The sequence below is a fragment of the Gopherus evgoodei genome, chromosome 16 (assembly GCF_007399415.2).
Source record: "Gopherus evgoodei ecotype Sinaloan lineage chromosome 16, rGopEvg1_v1.p, whole genome shotgun sequence".
Taxonomy (NCBI): domain Eukaryota; kingdom Metazoa; phylum Chordata; order Testudines; family Testudinidae; genus Gopherus; species Gopherus evgoodei.
The window spans coordinates 3,887,236-3,908,452 of record NC_044337.1 but is presented as its reverse complement, the minus strand read 5'-3'; positions in this window follow the sequence as shown (position 1 = coordinate 3,908,452).

The window sequence follows — 21,217 nt, the reverse complement described above, 5'->3', positions numbered from 1 at the left end:
TGTTTGGATTTAGGAACCCTCAAGGTAAATATTGGCTTTAACTTTCCACTGGTCACTTCAACCGAAGTCCATGTTTGCTTAAACAGGAAAGATCCTGTTTTCAAACAAATGTCCCTATTAATAGAAAATGAGGAAAGAATAGTAAGTATATTCTAAATAAGAAGCTGATTAGTTTCTTTCCATGAGACTTCAGCTATTTTTTCTACCTTCATTGCAATATTTATTCCCACAACACACGTGAGCATTGGCTTTCATCAAGAAGATCATCATTTAATTAAGCAAGATCACAGACCCAAGCTAGAACATGAAGTCTCAAGAATCATCTTCTTTTTTAAGCATGTGCCTATGAGTTTGAGTTCCAAGTTGGGTAACTGTGCTAGCACCACCTCTCAGATGAGGGAATTATTGACTGTTTTTGATACTTAAAGCAGGTTTCATTCACAAGAGTGCTACTACCAGCTATCAAGCTACTGAAACAAAGATGGCGGCAGCTTCTAGGGAAGGAAAACTTCCATGAGGACCTCATGAGACGTGGACTCCCAAAGCTCCAGCATAATCCCTATATTGTTAACATCTGAGCTACAGGGTTTTGTGTCACTTTCCACATGAAGATGACATGATGCTAATCATTGCTATGGTAGCAAGCAAGGTCTGCAGACTGAACTGTGCCAGTGGAGGGATCTCCTCATTACCTCATTTCTGGTCAGTGAAAATGAGCATGGTAACCACAGTGGGAGAGTGAGTAAGGTATTGAACTGTAGCACCAATGAGCAAGTGTGTCTGTGTTGACTTGGATTCCGCTTGTGGTAACTGTGATGAACTGGGGCTGTTCTTAATGTGGTCTTTGAATGCTGAGTGGGGAGTGTTGGCCTGGGAGGACGGTGTGCATTGCGGGATGGGAGACTGGCCTTGAGGGAGGATACCTGAGCATGTAATGTGAAAACCCAGGAAGGGGTTAGAGGCTAGGTGACACCTCTGCCTGGGAAACTGAACAAAGGCTGAGTGAGAGGCTAGGGGGAGTTTTTCAGTTTGGCAGCTGGCTGGGAAATTGAGAGGGGCACCCGATGGGGCTCAGGCCTCCAACGGGGCTGTGGCCTCCCTGGGGCCCCAGATGGACGTAACTAAAAGGGGTCCTGTTGTCTGTACCGGCAAGACCTGTTTTGGACTGTGTTCCTGTCATCTAAATAAACCTGTTTTACTGGCTGGCTAAGAGTCATGTCTGACTGCGAAGTGGGAGTGCAGGACCTGGTGTCTTCCCCAGGACCCCGCCTGGGTGGACTTACTGTGGGAAGTGCATGGAGAGGCAGAGGATGCTGAATGCTCCAAGGAGAGACCCAGGAGGTGAAGCTGTGTGAGCTTCTTGCCCTGGAGACAGTCTGGCTGTGTGAGCTTCTTGCCCTGGAGAGGAGGCTCCCCAAAGTCCTGACTGGATTTGTGGGGAGCAGTTCCAGAGCATCACCTGGGGACTCCGTGACAGTAACGCTGCTGTTTTTTGCCCTACCTGTTGAATGAGAGTGCTTCTGTAAAGTGTACCATTTCATATAACTGAAGTAGCATTATCTAAGTCCTATACAACCATGGCACTATCCATACTTCCACTTTTTGCAGAATTCCTTTTTGATTTTTTCACATTGGGAAAGTGCTCTTGATTGAGCCATATTCATTTCTATTCTTCCTATCTTTCTTTCATGGAGGGATAACTTGCTCTTGTGCCTTTCATATTGTCTCTTTGAGAAACTGCCAGGTCTCCTGAACTCCTCTTTCCTTCAGATATTCTTCCCATGGGACCTTACCTACCAATTGTCTATATTTGTTTTTCTGCTTTTTTGAAGCTCATTGTTCTTGTTATGCTGCTCTCATTCCTCCTGCCTTTCCTTAGAATCCTGAAATCTATCGTTTCATGATCACTTTCACCTAAGTTCCCTTCTACCTTCAAATTCAAAACAATTCCTCCCTGTTAGTCAGAATCAAGTCTAAAATGGCTGTCCCGCTGGTTACTACTTCCCCCTTCTGAAACAAGAAGTTGTCCTTAGCACGTTTCAAGAACTTATTGGAGACTTTGTTTTGCTGTACTGCTTTTTCAACAGATATCTGGATAGCTAAAAAGACTCCTATTACTAGTAGTCTTATGTTTTTGATGTTCTAGAAATGCCTCGTTCATCTTCTCCTCCTCCTAATTTGGTCTATAGATGATCCCTACCACATCATAACCCCTGGGTTTTTTTGTTTGTTTGTTTTCTGCTTTTTTCTTCACCCAGAGACTTTCAACTGGTCAGCTTCTCAGCTCCTTCTGACCTCAGAACAAATGTCTATATTCTTGATGTACAATGCAACACCTGCTCCCTTTTTCCTTGCCTGTGCTTCTTGAACAAGCTGTGTCATTCTACACCAGTTTGTCATCAGATTTATCCCACCAAGTTTCTGTGATGCCAGTTAAGTCATAATTTAGCTTGTGTACAAATACTTTCTGTCCGTTCCTCAGACACTTTGCATTTGTGCACAGACATTGAAGATTTTTCACAGATTTCCCCCACTATGTTCTCTTGTTGCTCCTATGACCCTATTATAATCTTCCATTACCCCCCTCTCCGACATCTATCCTTATGTCAAGGCCACCTTTTTATAGCCACCTGCCTCCTTTGAACCTCATTTAAAGACTTCCTCATTTGTTGGTGTCGAAAGATGCTCTTCCTTTTCTTGGCTAGATGCACCCCATCTCTTCCAGCAGTCCTATCAACACTATATCGGAGGTAACTCCTATACATTAGCGCTCAACTGGTCGGCTGGGTAGAACATAACGCAAGATGACAGTCAGCTGATCTACATGTGACACATCCAGTGGTGAGTCAACAGACACTGAAAAATATCCCACATCTTTGATTTCATCTACAGTGGCTGATAGTGTAATTGCCATTGTGTTTCGATCCAACAGTTTCATCTGAGCCACAGAATGGCAGACCACGCTCAGCAATAAAAACTATGGTTTCAACTACATATCTGAGAACATTCTTCCAATAAGCACAAACTTCCAAAAACTTGTTTTCCATTTGGGTATCAGTTCTGCCACTAACTTTCTTTCGGGCATGGTAGCTGCTAACTGACAATGTATACTGCTCACTCATTGCACGACTGGTAATATATACAGTATTCTTCCAATCATTGAAGCCTTCACAGAACATTCCCCACTTTTTGGTATCAGAAAACAGGCTGCAATAAAAACAGTACACTTTCTTTTTAGAAGGCGAATACATGAGCCATTTTCGCTTGCCAATCTGTTTATTAGGCTTCAGGTATTCAAACATCCTCCTTTCTTCACATGCTTTCTTCCAGTGTAGGCCTACTGTGCACAATGTTCAATATGGCTTGGGCCCACAAACACTTACTTAGACAAAGTCAAAATCACTACCACCATTAATTGAATTCACTATCTTAATGGATTAATTTCCACAAAGAAATAGCTAATGAGACAAAAAAATTCCAATTGCCCCGCTATTGTTGCTCAGCTGTTACTTCAATATGGAATGGAGGGCCTACTGGAGGGCCTAAAATAGGAGGCCCTAAGGCTATAGCCTTATTAGCTTATGGGTTAATCCAGCCCTGCAAGAAAGGGAAGCTTTCAAAATGCTGAACTGAGATCTGAACTTGCAACTACGGGTTTTAAGAACACTGCTCAAAAGTCACTGCTAGCCCTCAAAGGGGCCATAAAGATGACAGAGGACTCAAGCTGGGCCTGCATATCTGAATGTCAAGCTTTTATAAAACTTGAAATGACAACTAGAGTTACTGGGTGGGTCAGGTGTTGAGCTCAAGTGATAATGAGCATCGCTGTGTGGATCTGAATCCCACTTCTAGAATCTTTGCTATCATTTTGCACAGCTTGTTCAGCAAGGCTGCTATTACACATGGCAAAAAATTTAGACAAATAAAGTAGGTGTCTAACTTACCACCACAGAAAACCAGCTTGCTTATACAAACCACAAGGACTATGGTCTTCCAGGAAAGGAGCCTTTGATAAGATTGCAGGAAAATTTAAACTCCCAACTGCTCCTTTAAAAAAACAGCACTCTAAATCCTTCACTACAGAGCCTGAGAAGACCATCCTTCCTCATCATGTCTAGATACAAACAATTTTTCTTAAAGAAATTTGTTATGGAATCAAGTAAGGATTGCAAACCTAAATTATACAACTGGTTCATAAAATATAAGGCCAACTAGTCTGACATCAGTATAGCATAGGACTAACCTGAATTAATTCCTACTGTTTTGTTTTTTTAAAGAAAAATATCCAGTTTTGATTTTAAAATTGCCTGTGGTGGAGAAGAGGAGGTGGATGAGGCTTTTTTAAAATAGCTAACAAAATCAGTCAAAGCACAGGACTTGGTGGTGATGGGGGACTTCAACTACCCAGACATCTGTTGGAAAAATAACACCCCTACCTCCTACTCCCTGAACGGTGTCCTTAAGCCAGGGAGTAGGGGGTCCCCAAAACAAATTCCCTGACTAACTAAATAAAAGCTGGTGCACTCACAAACTCCATGAATGAGGTTCAGGTTCGAAGATGATGCGGAATTCCTCAGTCACTGCAGAGGGGCTGCTGTCTGCTGGCAGGGATCCTCCTCAAGCAGGAGTCAGGCTGCGTTGGTCCCAGGATTTCCCCTCACCACAAAGGGGTGCAGGGCTCAAGGTGCAGGTTATACAACTATCCTAACATCCAAGCTGTTGTCTCCTAGCCCAGCCTCCAGTCACACACTCAGCAGGCAGCTTCCCTGGACTAGCAGAGCTGACCAGGTGGTGACTAGTCTCCCCTCCAGAGCTGGAGGTGAACCCAGCTGGCTGGGGAAATTTCTCAGCAAACGTAACAATTGGGAATAATCCGTGGAGAAGGAAAACCCAGATGAGGGATCTGCTGTGCGGTCCCTAGAGGCCAGTTCTCAGGGGGAACCTGCCTGCAGGCCTGGGACTTCCCAGCTCCCCACACAGCCAGTCCTGCCCTTGCCTTGGCTGGCTCCAGCCTCTCCAAAATAGCTTCTCCCCTTCCCTGAAATCCCTGAGAGGGGATTCTCACTCCCTATTGGTTGCCGGGCAGACTCTGATGTATGGCCATGGGAAGCAAGTCTAAGGGGAAAAACAATTGAAGACAGTTGGCAGTTTTTCAGAGACATTATTAAGGGCACAAGAGCAAATTATACCACCATGTAGGAAAGATAGGAAATATGGCAAGAGACCACGCTGATTTAACCAGGAAATCTTCAATGATCTAAAACTCAAAAAAGAGTCCTACAAAAAGTGGAAACTCGGTCAAATTACAAAGGATGAATATAAACAAATAACACAAGTATGTAGGGACAAAATTAGAAAAGCCAAGGCACAAAACAAGATTAAACTAGCTAGGGCCATAAAAGGAAACAATAAAACATTCTACAAATACCAGAGAAGACCGAGGACAGAGTAGGCCCGTTACTAATGAGGGGAGAAAAACAATAACAGAAAATGTGGAAATGGCAGAGGTGCTTAATGACGTCTTTGTTTCGGTTTTCAACAAGAAGGTTGATGGCGATTGAACATCTAACAGTGAATGCTAGTGAAAATGAGGTAGGATCAGAGTCTAAATTAGGGAAAGAACAAGTCAAAAATTACTTTGACAAGTTAGATGTCTTCAGATCACCAGGGCCTAATGAAATGCATCCTAGAATACTCAAGGAGCTGACTGAGGAGATATCTGAACCATTAGCAATTATCTTTTAAATGTCATGGAAGTAGGAGACATTCCAGAAGACTGGAAAGGGGCAAATATAATGCACCTCTCTAAAAAGGGAAATAAGGACAACCTGAGGAATTACAGACCAGTTAGCTTAACTTCTGTACTTGGAAAGATAATGGAGCAAATAATTAAGCAATCAATTTGCAAATACCTAGAAGATAATAAGGTGATAAATAACAGTCAGCATGGATTTGTCAAGAATAAATCATGTCAAACCAACCTGATAGCTTTCGTTGACAGGATAACAAGCCTTGTGGATAGGGGGAAGTGGTAGATATGGTATATCTTGAATTTAGTAAAAAGAAAGGAGTACTTGTGGCACCTTAGAGACTAACAAATTTATTTCAGCATAAGCTTTCGTGGGCTACAGCTCACTTCTTCGGATGCACAGAATGGAACACACAGACAGGAGATATTTATACATACAGAGAACATGAAAAGGTGGAAGTATGCATACCACCTGCAAGAGTCCAATCAATTGAGATGAGCTATCATCAGCAGGAGAAAAAAAACCTTTGAAGTGATAATTGAGATGACCCATAGAAGGTGTGAGAACTTAACATAGGGAAATAGATTCAATTAGTGTAATGACCCCACCATTCCCAGTCTCTGTTTAAACCTAAGTTAATTGTATCTAATTTACATATTAATTTGAGTTCAGCAGTCTCTCTTTGGAGTCTATTATTGAAGTTTTTTTGTTGCAAAATTGCCACCTTCAGGTCTGTCACTGAGTGGTTAGAGAGGCTGAAGTGTTCTCCCACTGGTTTTTGAATGTTATGATTCCTGATGTCAGATTTGTGTCCATTTATTCTTTTGCACAGAGACTGTTTGGTTTGCCCAATGTACATGGCAGAGGGGCATTGCTGGCACATGATGGCATAGATCACGCTGGTAGATGTGCAGGTGAACAAGCCCCTGATGGCATAGCTGATGTGATTGGGTCCTATGATGGTGTCACTTCAATAGATATGTGGACAGAAGGCTGTTGATACTGTATCACATGACCTTCTCATAAACAAACTTGTTCCGCCGCTTGTGCAGGGAAAGCCCATGGTGGGCCGGGCTGGTTTGTCTACTTGCCACATCTGCAGGTTCAGCCAATCGCTTCTGCCAGTGGCCGCAGTTCGCTGTTCCAGGCCAATGGGAGCTGCGGGAAGCGGTGCAGGCTGAGGGACGTACTGTCCGCCGCTTCTAGCAGCTCCCGTTGGCCTGGAACAGTGAACCGCGGCCACTGGGAGCCGCGATCGGCCGAACCTGAGGACGCAGCAGGTAAACAAACTGGCCCAGCCTGCCAGGGGTTTTCTCTGCACAAGCGGCATAGCAAGTTTGGGAACCACTGTGCTAGGGAAATACAACCTAGAAGAAGCTACTATAAGGTGGGTGCATGACTGGTTGGAAAATCTTTCTCACAGAGTAGTTATCAGCGATTCACAGTCATGCTGGAAGGGCATAACAAGTGGGGTCCCGCAGGGATTGGTTCTGGGTCTGGTTCTGTTCAATATCTTCATCAATGATTTAGATAATGGCATAGAGAGAACACTGATAAAGTTTGTGGACAATACCAATCTGGGAGGGGTTGCAAGTGCTTTGGAGGATAGTATTAAAATTCCAAATGATCTGGACAAACTAGAGAAATGGTCTGAAGTAAATAGAATGAAATTCAATAAGGACAAATGCAAAGTACCCCACTTAGGAAGGAACAATCAGTTGCACACATACAAAGTGGGAAATGACTGCCTAGGAAGGAGCACTGCGGAAAGGGATCTGGGGGTCATAGTGGACCACAAGCTAAATATGAGTCAACAGTGTAACGCTGTTGCAAAAAAAGCAAACATCATTCTGCGATGTATTAGCAGGAGTGTTGTAAGTAAGACATGAGAAGTAATTCTTCCACTCTACTCCACACTGATTAGGCCTCAGCTGGAGTATTGTGTCCATTTCTGGGCATCACATGTCAGGAAAGATGTGGACAAATTGGAGAAAGTCCAGAGAAGAACAACAAAAATGATTGAAGGTCTAGAAAACATGACCTATGAGGGAAGATTGAAAAAATTGGGTTTGTTTAGTCTGGAAAAGAGAAGTCTGAGAGGGGACATGATAACAGTTCTCAAGTACATAAGAATGGTTGTTACAAGAAGGAGGGAGAAAAATTGTTTTTAACCTCTGAGGATAGGACAAGAAGCAATAGGCTTAAATTGCAGCAAGGGTGGTTTAGGTTGGACATTCGGAAAAAATTCCTGTCAGAGTGGTTAAGCACTGGAATAAATTGCTTAGGGAGGTTGTGGAATCTCCATCATTGAAGATTTTTAAGAGCAAGTTGGGCAAACACCTGTCAGGGATGGTCTAGATCAGGGGTGGCCAACCTGTGGCTCCGGATCCACATGTGGCTCTTCAGAAGTTAACATGCGGCTCCTTATATAGGCACCGACTCTGGGGCTGGAGCTACAGGCGCCAACTTTCCAATGTGCCAGGGGTGCTCACTGCTCAACCCCTGCCTCTGCCACAGGCCGTGTCCCCACTCCACCCCTTCCTGCCCCCTCCCCTGAGCCTGCCATGGCCTCGCTCCTCCCTCCTCCCCCCCAGAGCCTCCTGCATGCCATGAAACAGCTGACTGAGAGCTGTAGGGGGGGGGGAGACGCTGATTGGCAAGGCTGCTGGTGGACAGGAGGTGCTGGGAGTTGGGGGGGGAAGCTGATGGGGCTGCTGCTGATGTGTTACTGTGGCTCTTGGTCAATGTCCATTGTTAAATTCTGGCTCCTTCTCAGGCTCAGGTTGGCCACCTCTGGTCTAAATAATATTTAGTTCTGCCTTGAGTGAAGGGGACTAGACTAGATGACCTCTCGAGGTCCCTTCCAGTTCTATGACCCTTGGTAAGTTGTTCCAATGATTAATTATCCTCTGTTTAAAAATTTGCACCTTATTTCTAGTTTGAATTTGCCTGGCTTCAGCCTCCAGACATTGGATTTTGTTAGAGCTTTCTCTGCTAGATTATAGAGTGTTTTATCAAATTTTGTTCCCCGTATTAGTATTTATGGACTGTGATCAACTTTCTATGATTTGAATGCTCAAAAGAACTTTAGGTTTCTAAGAGCCATGGATGTCAATGGCTGTTAGACTCCTAACAAGTTAGGAGCTTAACTTCTTTTTGAGAATTCAAACCTATAAGACATGTTTCTGGTAATCCTTTAATCACGCTGATCAGTGACAATCTTGTTTTTCTTCGGGGTCAGTGATATACTAATTTAACATTTTTATGTTCAAGAGCCAGTCCCTGCTGGACCCCACTACAAACACACACAAAATAGATTCCTGTTTACAATTTCCTTGTGAGATCAGTCGGTCAGTTTTTGATCCATTTTAATGTGTGCCATGTTAATTTTGTATCCTTCTAATTTCTTAATCAAAATGTCATGTGGTACCAAGTTTTATTTTGCCCAGGATTGATGTCAGGCTGGCAGGCCTATAAATACCCATGTTGTCCCATTTCATCTTTTGTAAATAATGGCACATTAGCTTTCTTCCAGTCCTCTGGAACTTCTCTTGCCTTCCAAGACTTATTGAAAATTAAGATTAAGTTCGAGAGAGCTCCTTGGACAGTTTTTAATAAATTCTTGGATGTAATTATCTGGATCTGCTAATTTTAAAATGTCCAACGTTAACAGCTGCTGTTTAACATCCTCCTGAGCTACTGTTGGAATGGAAAGTGTTCCATTATATGACATCATCTATTCCCCCGCCCCTACATTTTATTGAACATCTCTGCCTTGGAGAAGGCCCAAGCATTTAATCAGCACTCCTAAGGGAGGGATGCATAGCAACTGGAATCGTAGAGATTGGAATAAGTGCCGATGTCTGTCAGAAGTGAAACTCAAATGCAAATTATTTTATTTTTGCATTGCCAGCCAGGTGAGGTAGCTACTCTTAGCTACATTTTGGATTTATTAAAAGAAAAAAAAAAAGGCAAGTACCTTTGAACTGCACATTGTCACCTGCAACCAAGTTGCTTCAAAGAGGTTGGTGAATTTTCAAGAAAGAGAAGGCTCTTGCTAGTTCACTGGGATTTAAACTCACAACTCCTGCATTACACAACTCCTGAGCTATGGGGCCTTCCCGCCTCAGGCAAAGATACCAAACTCTTTTCCTGAATACAGTTGCTGTGAGATGCATGATCTGAAAACTTAAACTGTATCACTGGAGAATTCCCAAGGAGTTCCTTGTTTGTTTTCCCTCAATCTCTTCATTTAGAAGCCTTGGGAGCAAGAAGCATAATCAGCCACTTCCACCTCTACCAGAGCAATGCCCACTCCCAGGGGAAGCTATCACTCTACTCTCCTGCAGCCAGCAGATTCCTCAGGCAAAGGATGTGAGCCACCAGTTCGGAGGGAAGCCTGTTCTATCATGGCCTTTTGTGTTCTCTTGGTCAATAGTTCTGGCTCTTCATTCCTGCACTTCAGCAACTTGGGTGACACGCTGCTGCCCTGAGGCTTCGAGGACTAGCAGCTGCTTGCTCTGGGTGAATATACTTGCCTCTTCAGCACAAGGCAGATGGTCGACAATTTGCGTTCTGACCTGTACATGTGCGTGTTACCTCTCAAATTGATTTGTCCAGCACTACAGATACTGCTCAATCAATGAGATGATGAACATCCCACTCTCTAGGCAAATCACAATGGGCCCTTGTTTTGCCTATCAGACTGGGTTTCCTTTTTCATTTGGTAAGAAATATACTGTTCTCACCGCGTGTCTTTCATTCTTTGTAGCTAATGACATCATGGTGGCTTCTCCTCTGCCAGCTGCAACAACCCATGTTAATTCTCGAGGGTAATGAACAGAGCAAATGTCCATGAGTTCTATCTGGCTGCAAGTGAAACAAACAGGGCTGTGGGAGGATGAACGCAACTGGGGCCAGAGTAAAAGCACCTGAGCAGACAAAGCCAGGGGGGAAGAGGGGACTGGGGCGGGCAAAGAAAGCTGAAGCCTGGCAGCTGTGAGACTGACAAATAGGCAGCTGTGGCAATTAGAACTAAGCAAAATCAAAACAAAAATGAAGCATAATGTTGTAGGTCACAGCCTACGTAAGGCCAACAGACTCTGGTCGTTGATGGGTGTGATTGAACTTAAGACCTCTGAAGCTTACTGTTTGAGTTTACGCTGCGTGAGTTAAAAGCCACATGGCTCTAAGCTATGGCTGCAGCAGATTCATCAATCTCTAGCTAGGCTAGGTGCCCCAGAGCTACACCAAATATGTATGGGTTATACCTGCAGGGCTGGCTCCAGGCACCAGCTAAGGAGGCAGGTGCTTGGGGAGGCCAATGCAAAGGGGCGGCACGTCCAGGTCTTCAGCAGAAATTCGGCGGCAGGTCTCTCAGTCCCTCTCTTTCCCTTTCAGCTGCCGCCAAAGTGCTGCTTGAGGTGGCAGAAAACCTGGAGCTGGCCCCGTGTACCTGCACACTCAAGGGCTGAGCATGACAGCAGTTTTCAAATGCAGAATGCTGCTATAGCAGCAAGCACCACAAGGGGAGCAGTAGCAGGCTGTCTGTGCAGGCTGGGGTGTGGCTGAATTGCCTCCACCCCACAAGAAGTGCATGAGTAGCTGACTATTGCACCCCCTGGAGTGGTTTATTGCTAGGGTCCTACCAAATTCATGGTCCATTTTGATCAATTTAAATCGTAAATGTCATGATTTCAGATATTTAAATCTGAAATTTCACAATGTTGTAACTGTCGGGTCCTGGCCCAAAGGTGGGTTGTGGGGGCTTGCAAGGTTATGGTAGGGGCAGTCTCAGTATTGTCATCCTTACTTCTGCGCTGCTGCTGGTGGCAGCGCTGCCTTCAGAGCTGTGTGGCTGGAGAGGGCCAGGTGCTGGCTGGGAACCCAGCTCTGACAGTAGTGCAGAAGTAAGAGTGGCAATACTGAACCCCCCCCCCCCCACAATAACATTGCGACCCCCTTTTGGGTTGGGGCCCCCAGTTTGAGGAATGCTGGTCTCCCCCCTAAAATGTGTATAGTATAGAGTAAAAGTACACACAAGCCCAGATTTCATGGTCCGTAATGCATTTTTCACTGCTGTGAATTTGGGAGGGCCCTATTTATTGCTAACATAGGCCCAGAGCTGGTGAAGTACTGATGCATGTGAGCAGTCCTGTTTCCAGGGTGGAGCCAGAGTTTGGATAATTAATTTACATTTCACTTAAAAATAAATTAAAAAGTCAGGCTTGGGAAGATTGAATTAGTCACCCTTCCACTCTGAAGTATGGCTCCTAAATGAGTGATGCGTGGGAGAGTTAGGAATATTCCTTTCTCTTTATTTTGAAGATACTGTTGGTTTGTTTTCTTTCTAAATGGAATGTGCCAAATCTGTTCACTTGTATCCTCTCCTGATTCTCCTCCTAACTCTAAGTGCTCCATTAGCTTGTAGTTTGAAGGATCCTTCTCACAGAATCATAGAATATCAGGGTTGGAAGGGACCTTAGGAGGTATCTACTCCAACCCCCTCCTCAAAGCAGGGCCAGTTCCCAACTAAATCATTCCAGCCAGGGCTTTGGCAAGCCTGACCTTAAAAACCTCTAAGGAAGGAGATACCATCACCTCCCTAGGGAACCCATTCCGGTGCTCATCTACCCTCCAGCCTTCTGTGGAGTTCCATGGGGCTCTGTCCTTAGTTTCCCCCACCCCTTCTCATCTCCCTTCACGTTTAATCTCTGGTTAATCTCATCTACCACACAAATTCAGCCATCATCTCTATGCAGATGGCTCATAGATCTTCCTCTCTGTGCCAGACCTGTCTCTTTCTGTCCAAACTAAAATCTCAGCCTGGCTCTGACATCTCCGTGTGGATGTCTAGCTGCTACTGCATGCTAAATCTGACTAAACAGAGCTCTTAATCTTCCCCCACACCCTCTCCATTATCTGCTTTCTCAATCACTGGGGACAGACAGCACAATCATTCTACCTGTCACTCAGGGCTATAACCTGGGTGTCCTCTTCAATCTGGACATCTAGCTTGGGTCTCCCATCCAGGCAATGTCTAAATCTTGCCAATTCTTTCTGCAGACTATTTCTAAGATTCAGCCTTTCCTAGCCATCCACACAGCTCGAACTCCTGTCCAGGCGCTCCTCATCTCACACCTGGATTAATGCAACAGCCTTCCCTCTAGCCTTGACAAATACAATTTTGTCCTCTTCATGTCCATTTGAAATGCTAATGCAAAGATTATTTTCCTAGCCTGTTGCTTAGCCCCTGCTCTTTGAATACCTCCACTGGCTCACCCTTCTCTGTCACATCAAACATAAGCTACTTGTCTTCATTTTCAAGGCCCTTCACAATCATCCCTACCTGTCATCTTTCATTTACTATCAAGAGGTCGACTCCCCCCTCTGAGCGGCTCATGACACCAGCCTCCCATGATGCTCCCCAGAGTACAATCTGGATGGTTGAACAGCTGTGTCCTCTTAACTCTCCAACCTGGGGAGCCTTTTACACTAATTCACTGTGAGAACAACCACTCCCGGCCTCTTCTCACACAGCCTCTAGCATGCAAAATCACTCTCCGCTGAATGATACGAGAGCTTTAGCCAGCCACTCCTGAATTATACTGCAGCGTGACACTAGCAAATTCTCTTCTCCCCAGAAATGTGTGACTGTCTGTGTCTTGTACTGCCCAGCTCTTTCCTTCTGGACTATACAAACTCATAGAAAGTCCATCATTTCATTAATAGAAAAAGATATGCACAAACCCTGTTATTGCAAATGGAGGTTTCCTACCCCTTCAAACATACACTAGTTCAGATAAAACAATAATACAAATTCATTAACTACAAAAAGATAGATTTTAAGTGATTACAAGTGATGACACACAAACACCAGCATTGGTTACAATGAAATAAACAGTAAAATGCAAACGAATACCTAACTTAACACAGTTCACCACATGCTTACAGCAGTCTGACTGGATTCCCTCAGCCAGGGCCACTCCCCTAGTTCAATTATACTTTTTTGGTCTTTCAAACACTGGTAAGACAGTGAGGCAAAAGAGGTGACTTGTGTCCTCTGTTCCTCATTTTTCTCTTTCTTCCTTATCTTTGAGAATCCTCTTCAGCTGCAGTTCAAGGAACAGCCACTCTGCTTACATGGGAACCTCCCTCTCGGATGTAAATTTCTTGCTCACACACATCTTTCTGTCAAAGAATGGCTGCTTAATCAGGGGATAGTTCATTTGATTTTATCAGCTGCTGAGTGAGGCATCAATTTGACTTCATCTCTGAGAAACTGGTTTGGGCTGCTCCCTAGATGTGGAATATGCCTTAGTAACATCATACAGTAGAATTTTATTACTGTAACCCTTCTGCCCGTCTGAGTTGGCAGCACCAAGGGGCAGGTTCAGTATCTAGGGGTTCTGTTTCAATAACACAATGCAAAACTGGCTCGAGCCCCCACCCAGTGACCTGGGACAATGACATACCACCCCCCTGGGTGCCTCTAAGAGACAGTACTTCCCCTCTTGCAAGCACAGAGTCTGAATGTAGCAAAATCCTTTTAATAAAGGAGGGAAACAATGTGGCATTATTTTGGGGAAACAGGATTCATAACACAAATCATAACACCCCCGCCCCGAAGTAAGTTTGGCAGTATCCTTTTCCCCTCAGGGTCTTAAGTTCAGCAACCCAAAACATCACCCAAAAGTCCAACACCTCAAAAGTCTCTGTCCCTGGTCAGTGCAGCCCCAAAGTTCAAAAGTTTATCTGCAGAGTTTTACCTCCCAGCCGGGGAGAGGGGCTCGCTTAGCAGTGTTAAGGGGCACCTTACATGGTCTGAGGCTGACGGCCCCGCCTCTCCCTGGGGTTCTGCTGCATCCTTCACCGTGAGCCGCTTCACCAGCCGTTCTGCTCCACCAGCCGTTCTGTGAGCCACTCCAGCCATTCCGCGAACTGCTTCGCTCTGTCAGCTGTCCTGCGAGCCGCTCTAGTCATCCCACAAAGTGCTCTTTTCTGCCAGCTGCTCAGCAACATATCTTCAGTCCCCCCAAAATAGCACTCAGTGATTCCAGCTCTTAGTAATTTTAGCTCTTTAATGATTTCAGTTGTAGTAGGGGAGCCTCTGGGCTAATGGTGCACTAGCATTAGGTGAATTCATCTCAGCAGCCTGTAACTAGATTCCTAATAGAATTAAAATTAGCTCTGATATTCCACAGTATGGAAAAGGAGGAGGCACAACTGGTATTTCAGGCCCTGAAAGGGGGACATACCATCAGGTACAAATAACTGTTCCCAACCTCTCTCAATTCACCAGGTTTTGGAACCCATGTCCCTTGTCTAGTGAGTGCTACTTAGTTGACAGCAAGTCCCTCTGTCATAAAACAGTTTCATTGTCCTTGATTCACATAATCAGGGTAACAACACTTTATTCTTCCTGCCCCAATAACAGAGAAACTGGGGATCCCACAGCAGCCAAAGTGACCTTTGGGCTCATACTAGGCAGGGTGGGTGTGCGTATGTTCCTTTCCTTTCCACAACTTGCCACAATTCACCTCCAGATGTCAGGGTAGTGCGCATCCTGACTCTGTTTACATAACTTTATATGCAATGTTGCCACACGTAGTTTTACCAGGACAATAATAATCAGTGAATTATGGGTTTTCAAAATATACCTCATAAGACATACTTTGCACAAAATTTATCATAGTTTTGTAAAAATGGTGAACATTTGGGTAAAGTCTGTCACATTCTATCACTTGCTAAATTTTCAAACAAGAGCCTTTGTGATTTCTCCAAAATGGCCTCATATTTGGGAGGAGCTCCCCACAAAGCCACCTTATTATCCACCTTCAAGTCCCATCTCAAAAGTGTCCTTTGCTCTGATGCCTGCATGAAACTTGACAACTGCTAGACAGCTAGTGTGCTGAGACTACGGCTTACCATGATGACCAATATTGTTTTCTTGTGCTCCCCCATCAGACTGTATCCATCTGTTGTCTTGTGTCTTATATTTAGATTGACAACTCCATAGGACAAGGACTTTTTTTGTTCTGTATTTGTACAGCACCTAGCACACTGGGGTCCTGGTCCATGACTAGGGCTCTTAGGTGCAATGCTATTTTTAATAATAATCGACTCTTCTAACCACTAGACCACATCCCTCTCACCTGGGCAAGGATGTAGCCCGGGAATCCTGACCCTAACATTTATCTCTATTTAGAACATGGGTGTGTAACCAAATGGTCAAGTGTGTGTCATATTCCCTACTAGATTCTGACTGTGTGGATGACAGCCCTGTGTTAGCTCCAATAGGAGAGCTCCATCCTGGGGGACTGAAGTGTCAGAATTCAAACCCAGCTACAGAACCAGGCATGGAAGCCTTTACATTTGTACATGACGGAATGTTGGGGAGTTTCAGGGGCTTTTTACACAACCAGTTTTTCATTTATGCAGTGAGGAAAAGTGCATAAAACTAGTTTTTTAATAGTTGTGGTGTTTTTTTAAACCCTGTAATCTATCAATTTGTTACAGTGCAACAAAACCAAGAGTTTTCACATTTTGTCATTTGTCACACACTGATGGACTTGACGTTTCCAAGGTATGCCCCTCAGCATGAGTGAGCCTGCCATACTCGTCCCTGCTGTATCCAGGTTGTTAGACCTTGCCCCACAAATGGTTCTGCAAGCACCTATACTTCTTTTATTAGTTACAGCCACAGCTGGTGTGAACCCTGGGCCCAAGGAGCATGAAAGCCTGTTACATATGAACAGGGTGCTGCTTTGGGTACATCTACATTTTGAGCTGGGAGCAGGGGATTCCCAGCTTGCATAGATAGTGCTTAAAATCTGCAGTGTGTCTGCAGCAGCCTGGGTAGTGGCTTGGGCTAGGTGGTCTGACTACATACCCAGTGGGTCGGGTGGGATTGTACTCAGGGCAGCTAGCCCAAGCAGCTCCCTGTGCTGCCATGGACACACTGCTATTTTGAGGCACTAGCTTGAGTAGAGCTCATGCAGGAACAACTATGCGAGCTGGGAATTGCATCTCCCAGCTGCAGTGCAGACATATGCTCAGTAGCTGGGTACAAAATGACCATGCAGCCCTTGTATTGCTAAAGAAGTAAGGGCTTATTTATATGACGAATTATCCTAGCGTAATTACACCAGTCTAGTTACACTGGTATAACTCCTGTTGTGGAAACTCTTATTCTGGTATAAGAGTGCCTTTTCCCAGGTTTAGCTTAGGTGTTCATAATGCTGCCCATCCCCAGGGTTTCTGAACACATCTAGGGAGGAGTAGAGACAGCTCCCCCTTTTGTGCATCGACAGCCTCTGGCCCTTAACTGTCCAGTAAATCCATGTGCAAATAAAGAATATGGAAAAGCAGCTTTGCCTTTTCTTATCCGCTGAGACGTACAGTAATTCCAGGATTTGAAGTCTCCCTTGAAATAGTTCCCAGGGTAGGGCAAGCTAGTGAAATGGACACCAGTCCACTAGCAACTGAACTAGATCCACCTGCTTCATGTCACATTGGCTGGTAAAAGACTGTAAAAGCTTTCAATCAGTCCATCTCTCTCAGCTCTGCCCCACCTGAACTGGTGACCTAGAGGCACAAAGCTCTGTATCCCATGCTTCCCTGTCGTTTTCATTGCAGAGCTGCATGGTATTTAAACAGATGGCTAATGATGATGCACCACATGTAGAAAGAAAGCTTTGTCTCCATAATGAGCACAGCCCTAGTGCTGTCTGTGGGTCCTCAGTGTATTGGCTTGTTGCCCATAGCCATTTGTAATGCCTATGTTACATACATGCACTGATGACAGCTCTTGTGCTTCCTTGGGGCAGTATGCCCTATTTGCTAGAGGTGCTTTTCCATGGGGCAGCCAGTCTGCTAGGAATCCAACTTCAGCACCAATTAAGTGAGCTGAAGCTATTCCTAAATAATCAGGAATTCCAAGGGAGGAGGCTCCTGTGGATAGAGAGGGAATGAATTTGTTCTGGACAAACCTCTTGGCTTGATAGCCTTGGAGAACAAAGTGCCCTACTCAGTGTAAGCTCCCCCCATACCACCCTCTGTCAGAGCCCCTCGACCCTGACCTGGAGGGGTCCCTGGATGGGAGAGGGGAATTCAATATCTGGATGATGTATTTCAAAGATTCATGGATTCCAAGGTCAGAAGGGACTATTGTGATCATTTAGTCTGACCTCCTATATAGCACAGGCCAGAAACCCGCCCAAAAATAATTCTGGTTACCGCAGATCTTTTAGAAAACATCCAGTCTTGATTTAGAAACTGCCAGAGATGGAGAATCCACCACTCTTGTTCCAGTGGTCAATTCTCACTGTTAAAAATGTACCCCTTATTTCCAATCTGAATTTGTCTAGATTCAACTTCCAGCCATGGGATCATATTAAACCTTTCTCTGCTAGACTGAAGAGCCCATTTTAAATCCTTGCTCCACATGTAGGTATGTATAGACAGTGATCAAGTCACCCTTTAAACGTCTCTTTGTTAAGCTAAATTGATTGAGCTCCTTGAATCTCTAACTAGAAGGCAGGTTTTCTAATCCTTTAATCATTCTCGTGGCTCTTCTCTGAACCCTCTCCAGTTGATCAACCTCTTCCTTGAATTGTGGATACCACAAATGGACACACTATTCCAGCAGCAGTTGCACTAGTGCAAATACAGAAGTAAAATAACCTTTCTACTCCTACTCAAGATTCCCATTTTTATGGATCCCAGGATCACATTAGCCATTTTGTCCACAGCATTGCACTGGTTAGCAAGTGAGAAAATATGCCCTTGGGTTTGCACTTTTTAATTTTATTTTATAAAAAACAATGAGCTAAAGAGGCAATGGAAAAATTAGGAGATTTTATAGTTAATGAAAGCTCATCCAGTGAAGTAATTTGTAAGCCCTTGCTTGGCACAGACTAGCAGGATTGGACAAGTCTACCAAATGTTCTGTGCTTGTTACATAGCATTTAATGCCGCTGGCAGCATACCTGGCTACTGTGCTCTTCTCCAATAGTATCTCTGCCAAGCCGAACATTGTACAACCCCAAAGGGTCTCAGTCTTGCCTCTCACAAACACAGGACATTCTAGACTGTCTCTTCAGTAGAAACTGGGTGAATTCTTCAGGGACTTCTCCTGTGGTCACATCTGCACTGCAGTAAAACAGCCGCAGCTGGCCTCTGTCAGCTGACATGGACTCGCAGGTCTCAGGCTTGGGTGGGAGCCCAGGCTCTGGGATTCCGAGGGCTCCAGCCCAAGTCCGAACATCTACGCTGTGATTTTATACCCCTGCAGCCCAAGCCAGCCACTGGGGGTATATTGCCGTGCAGACATAGCCCCAGAGACCAAGACTGACTCCTTGGTGGGAGCCCAAGCATTAAGAGAAAAGGGGCAGAATCCCTTTAAGCCAAGCAAGGCTTTAGGGGTATGTCCCGTTTGCCCTCTTGTGCTATGGGAAGAGGATGTGCCACATCAGTCTTCTCCCATTAGCTGACTGCAGCTCTGCTCTTTTCCACACTCCATCGGGAATGTTTCTGAGCACAACTCACAACAGGCCAAATGCAAATAAGCCCAATGTGCATCCTGCTTCCTGGGACGTCCCCAGTCAGCCTGTAAAAGGGCCAGCACAAAGGAAACCTTCTGCTCCATGGCTGCCGGAAACCATGGGGCCTGGTGCAGGCCTCCTGCTTCCCCCTCCTGGACAGTGATTGCTCCTGCCTGCTAGGATGGGAAACATAAAGCCTGAATGGAGCACTTAGCACCCTCCCAGCTGCTCTCTTGGCCCTCAGCTGGCTCCCTCTGTAACAAGTCCTTTTGATTGGCAAAAAAATTAAATTAAAATAAAATAAACCACCTCCAGACGCCTTTTATAGAATTCTACAATAAATATTTTGGGCTCCAGCATTGCTGCTACACTCATCCTGTCTTTGATGGCCAGCACTGGCTTGCACAGCTGAAGGGAGAACAGCCAGTTACTAATAACAGAGTCAATATTGCTCCAAAACCTGATCTAATTTCTTCTGGTATTAAAAGCCCAGCCAAGATAATGGAGCATAGAGCCAGGCCCAGCACAGCCCTGCTTGTGTGTCAGTAATGTGGGAAGGAGTGTGATGGGAATGCAGAGCAAGAGAGAACTAGAGTCTTGGATCCAAAGGTTTCCTAGGACACTCAAACCCCAAGGAAAAGCAGGTGCCACAGGAGTGAGGGAAATGGCTGGCCAAGGAAAAAGCCCCACTCCAGCATTCAGGTGTAGCAAAGACACATGCCCTTGCTAGGGACTTTGGGCACCAAGGGTCACAGCAGCTCCATTAACCTGCAGAAGTGAGGAATTCATATGGCCATGAGTAGTAATAAGCTCGATAGTATTCATCACCATACAAATTTTGACAGGTTTCCACGCCCCTTTTAGGGCTTATGTCCCGCCTTCCCACCCCCCGTTTCCATTGGCGCCAATGTGTGGCGCCGTCGGCCATTTTGAAAAAATGTGTGTGTGTGTGTATGTGTTTGACTAGGGGAAGTGTTGTGTATGTTTGTGCTTGGTGACATGAAGAGAAAAAAGTTGAAAGAAGAGTGTAAAGAGGAAAAGAGAGTCTGAGTAAGGTTTAGAGAAAAAAAGGAAATTTGAAAGAAGAGAGGTAAGTTATTGAAGAAAAGAGGCTGGTTATGAAAGAATAGAAAGATTTTTGTTTTTAAAGGGTTAGTTAGTTTGAAAGGAGAGATTTTTAGTGAGTTTGAGTAAGGAGAGAGGATGGTAAAGGCTTAGTTTGGTAGGCAAGTAAAGAATAGAAATTTTTGAGATAAATGTAAAAGGTGTATTAAATATCAGGGTGGGTTAAGAGAAAAGTTAAATAATATTGAAAACTAGGTTTATAAAGGGAATTTACTAAGGCAAAACCTGTTTGGTAAGCACAGGATAAAAAAGCATTGAAACTATTCAATACCAATGTAGGTTAAGAAAAAAGCATTTAAAAACATTAAAAACTAGGTTTAAAAAGGGAATTTACTGCGGCGGAGCCTGTTTGGTAAGCACAGGGTAAAAAAAATGAATAAAAAAGCACTGAAACTATTCAATACCAGTGTAGATGAAAAAAAAGAAGAGCCCCCTTTGCAACGGGCAAAGATAGACAGCACACGATGGAATCAAAAAAAAAGAGAGAAAACAACATTGGCGCCAAAGTGTGGCGCCGACGGCCATTTTGAAAAAGAGTGTGTGCTTGTATGTGTTTGACTATGGGGGAGTGTTGTGTATGTTTGTGCTTGGTGACATGAAGAGGAAAAGAGAGAGTTATGAAAGAATAGGGGGATAAAACTTAAAGAAAAAGGAAATATATTAAAAACTAGGTTGAAAAAGGGAAAGGCAAAACCTGTCTGAAAGGCCCAGGGTAAAAAAGGGAGTGAAAACTATTTAATACCGAGGTAGGTTAAAAATTTGCTAAAAAAGGCATTAAAAGTATTCAATACCAATGTA